This window comes from Asparagus officinalis, chromosome 2 (assembly GCF_001876935.1).
Source record: "Asparagus officinalis chromosome 2, Aspof.V1, whole genome shotgun sequence".
Taxonomy (NCBI): Eukaryota; Viridiplantae; Streptophyta; class Magnoliopsida; order Asparagales; family Asparagaceae; genus Asparagus; species Asparagus officinalis.
Genome location: NC_033795.1, coordinates 59,763,910 through 59,768,878, shown reverse-complemented (window position 1 = coordinate 59,768,878; position 4,969 = coordinate 59,763,910). Strand labels below are relative to the sequence as shown.

Genomic DNA, 4,969 nt, shown 5'->3' with positions numbered 1-4,969 from the left:
CTCTGTGGTGATTATGATTTATAACCTGAAATTTAATATTTGGTTAAAAAAAAACTGACGTGGGTCTCTCTTAAAATTGGTACGTATACAACTTAAATTGAAACTATAAGTGGATGAGAATGTAGCATCATGCGCAATACAAATGATAAGCAGTTAGGTTTAAAACGAATATTTAAAAAAACAAGTAAATCACCTATACATCTGAATAAAAGCCTATTTTTTTTTTGCTAGTTGAATAAATGTTTGTTTACCTATGAACCGAACCATATACTAAAAAGTATTTATTTATGTCGAATCAAATAGCAGTTAATAGTTGGACGAAATTAACTATATTAACCATTATTAACGTTTACTCCACAAAGGGCTCCAAAGTAAGTTGACGAATAAAGCCTGCCCATTTCAGGCAATTCCACGACTTTCGTCCTTCTGGCGCCTTTCCCCTCTTTTTAGCAAAAACAATGAACAAATAAAAAAAGCTTTTGCTTGCCTCCTCCTCCTCCTCGTCGGCGTCGTCGAGTTTCGGAGTCGGGGCACAATATCATAGATCGGAGCTCATCTCCGGCGACGTTAGCGGGTCCCGCCTCCGATCTCGGCCTCGAACCCTACCCGATTTCGATACCCTCGCCGCCTCGAATCAGGTCACGCCGAAGGGAGCGCATTCGTTCGAGAAATCATCGCTAGGGTTTCTGTTGAGATCTCCCGTGATCCTTAAAACGGTAATGGGGTTGTTTAAGTTTTTGGCGCAAAATTTGCGTTGTTTTGTTAATTTCACTGTTGATTGTTCAATCTTGATGAAAGTTTTCCTAGCTGGGATCAGGTCGTTGCCTGAGGGAAACCCATTCGTTCGAGAAATTATCGCTAGGTTTCTGGCTAGATCTCCCGTGATCCCTTTCTATGGTAATTTGATTATTTGAATTTTTTGGTGTAAATTTTTTTCTTTTATTAATTTTGTTGCTGATTATTGAATCTCGATGCAATTTGGCCTTGTAAATGTCGTTTAGATAAATTGATTTTCCGTTTACATTTAGCGGTGTTGTGGGTTTTTATGGTGTTATTTGGTTTGTGAAGATGCAGCGAGATCAGGAAGAGATGGGATGGTAGCTAGGAATTTAAGATGAAGGAGATGGCACATTCAGCTCCTCTTCCTACTCATGGGTCGGACTCAAATCGGAAGATGATGGAGCAAAATGCTCGGTCCAGGCGGGTCTATAGAGTTTGGCAGGGAAGCAATGTAAGACCCCATTACATTTTTCCATTTTGCAATGTTATGATTTATGTGGTTTATGCATATAATTTTTGAGTTAGTTATGTTTCTTCCTTGTTTCTATTTCTGTTTCTGTTTCTGTTGTTAATACTTATTAGCTATTATGTGGCTGTGAAGTCTATAGGGTATTAGTCTGCTTCTTGAAGAATGTAATTAGAAATTTGGGATTTTGTCATTTTAGATCCTAAATCCTTTCTTGAATTTATATTAGGCCCTCAATCCTCATATTTCTAATTTACACCCCAAAGCATTAAGTTGTTTTAAATAACACCCCTTGTTCCGTCCATAATCGTTACCATAGTATGATGATAATCACTCTTGATATTAATAGATTTGAGTGTTATTTAGAAATATGAATATTTGAGGGCCTAATATAAAATTCAGAAAGAATATATAGGGTATAATATGATGAATCTGGGTGTTATTCACAACAGTATGGGAGTTTGGGCTTGTAAACTGGAAATGTGAATATTGGGGTTCTAATATAAAATTAAGAAAGAATTTAGGGTCTACTATGTCAAAAACCCTACAGAATTTGGGGTTTGGGCATCTCAGAAAAGAGGATATTGGCAGTTAGTCAGCGAACTTGTTCAGTGAATTACCATACAAGTAGGGATTGAGAGGTTTCAGGTACCTATAACATGTGAGCAAAGTAATGTGATTCATAGTCAGGGCACCAATATAATCAACAAAAGATTAAATATTAAAAAAATCAAGAAGTTTTTGTTTATTATGGATGATAATGAATAGTAGATAGCATAAAAAAATTCGCATATAAATCTCAAGGCCTTTCTAAACAGAATTCACGAGTCAAGCTATTAGGTTGAAAGTAGAGTTGTGAAATGAGGATATGTGCAGTGTGCACTACTTGCCATCCTTATCGTATAAGATAAATTACCACAAGAGCATGGATAAATTAAAGCATAAAATGAGCATTAACCCACAATCAATGCTAGGATCTTCTCATGAAAAATGCATGTATGTGAGTAGCACAAATCATTGTTCAATAATCATTAAGTCATTAATCAAAATGACAAGTAGTTTTATGATTTGTGATCTCCTAAAGCCAGTTTCATAAATACCATCTAAAGAACAACACAACCTAATTTGACATCAAAAAACATCTCCTTGTAGAACCATCCCTACCATCATGCCATTCTCTCTGTTTCATCTTTCTCGTGTTAATATCCTTCTTCCCTTTGCATAAACTACTTTCTAACTACCTTCTTTTTCTTTGCTATTAGCAATGCATTAAGCTTTGAGGTCTTGTCATTAATTGGCACAAAAAACATGAGTAGATATTTCAATTTTGGAACATTAGACGTCCATCATTTATAATAGCTATACATCGTCTCATCCTTTTCTTTTTAGTCAGCGTTATTTGGTCCTTCAAGATCAAAGTATCAAAGCACTTGCAGTATCCATCAAAGAACCATTGTCCTCTAGGACAGATCCTTTGCTCAGTCCCTTCATTTCCATATACGAAAGACAATTTATTCCTGTGACATTAAAAGAATCAAATCCTTATTGCTTATTTCTAGATTGGTTGTGTTTTGATAGCAAACGGAGAAAGAAAACTGACCTTGCGATAGGTTTGCATATTTCTAGATATGGATCATGTTTCTTAGATTTCAGTGTTCTCTTTATTAAATGACATTTTTATTAAACTTGGAAATCCTTAATTACACCTAAAAAATCTAATTAAACCTAAAAGAAACTTTGTACGAGGAATTTGCAATCTGTTCATCTAGTATATTGCTTTATCATTTGTGGATTGTATTATATATCATGTCAGACGGCAAGATGTGTATTATATCATATGTTAATTAGATGGTAATCAATTATTGAGCGATAAACTTGGAACCATGTTCTCTCGCACTTTGACTCATTTTGAAGATCAAATGATAATTAAGGTATCATGAGGTAATATTGCAAGGGTTGTAACTAATCAAAAGAACTTAAACTCATCATAACAACGACAGTTTCAAATCATTGATGTACCTACAATCTCCATTGTTAACTGGTATACTCTACACATCATCTTTTGTCATTTTTCATCACATGTGTGTTTCTTTTGAACTATAGGCCTGTAAAAATCATTATTTGATTCATACTGCCTTCTTTGAACATTCATTTCTTCCTTTGTTGTTCGTGTAGTTCTGTTGGTTATCAATGCAATTTTATATATTCATTTGGCAGAACGAAAATTGAGTTATACATTTTTATATGTTAAGTGTGACATTCTCAAATTCAATTTGGTTCTTCCAATTCATCTTGCAGAGATTTTTCCTTGGAGGGAGGCTTATATTTGGTCCCGATGTAAGGTCCATGGTGATCACAATATTCCTAATTGTGATTCCAGTACTCCTGTTTTCACTGTTCTCTACACAGAAGCTGCTTAACGGGTTCAAGGGCCATGTTGGGAATCTCATTGTGACTATACCCGTTGTCTTTGTAGCCTATGTGAGCTTTTCCTCTTATTTTGGCTACTTCACATTTTTTACTGCCTAGTATATTGTATTCTCACATTTTGTTACCACTCTGATGTTACTTCTTAGTGCACCGAAGTTTTTCAAATATGGAAAGAAAGAAATTGAGTTTATCTATATCAGATCTGATCAATCTTATTGTCATCTTATTTAAAAGACATGATACAATGACCTTGCAAGGTGTAGGCGTATAAAATTGCTTATAGGTCCCTTAGCATAGCTCGGCACAAACCGACGAACCAACGAGGCGACGAGGTTGACGAATCGCACGCAAGCAACGGAATACATCCATTCGCGCGTGGGATCAAGCCAACAGTTCGGGGAATCAACGAGTCATTCAAACAAGAGCGGACTCGGATGAATCACGACCGAATCAAGATCAGTTTCGGACTCGAACCCAGAAGTGGATTTACTGTCAAAACAGGAATCAGATTCACTGCCAAATCAGATCAACAGATCAGAGTCCAAATCAACCGCACAACGGACAAAAACGGATACAACGGACAAAACCACAGAACCCAAACACCCTGAGGGGCTCGGCCGAAACCGAGCCACTTCAGGGTGGCGCGGCTGTGCCTGGGCACAGATCTGGGTGCCTATAAATAGGCCATGTGTTCATTTGAAAAGGTTGGAAAATTTTTGGAGGCGAAGCCCTGCTGGATTCAAGACTCAGAACTTAAAAAGATCCAAGCTTTGGGACTTCGAGGGCTTGTTCATCCAGATCTGGTGCTCGGCGATCGTCAACGCCAAATAAGACAGGTGTTCGAGAGGACCGGATCTCAGATCTACGCAGGCATACTCCGGATCAAAGCTTGGCCTTTGATCCCGAGATTTGGACGATTATTTCCTTGGTGAACTAATCCTCCCCGGCTATTATTTCCTTGGTGAAATAATACCCGTCGAATCGTGTAGATCCGACCGGATCTAGATCGCGCGGTGGTCCACGGATTAACCCCGGCATTGGCAAAGAACCCACACAAGCGAGCGACCGCAAAACAGGAGCTCGCGATTTGTTCGATAAAAGGAGAAAGTTGTAATCTTTTTCTTTATTTTTGATTTCGTTGTAACCGGGATCTTATAAAAAGACCGGATCTTTGTAACTCAAAAAGTTGTTATTTAAAGATAGCAATGGAATCAATAATGAAGAAAGACACGATTTTTCCCGCGAACAATCTGGCGACCACAGTGGGAGCCACCGATCTCGCTGCCGAGATCG

The 4,969-nt window shown here is 37.6% G+C and overlaps 1 pseudogene; it reads left to right on the top strand.

Annotated features, from left to right (window-relative positions):
- Positions 407–4,969, top strand: part of LOC109831521 — a 20,671-nt pseudogene continuing 16,108 nt past the window's right edge.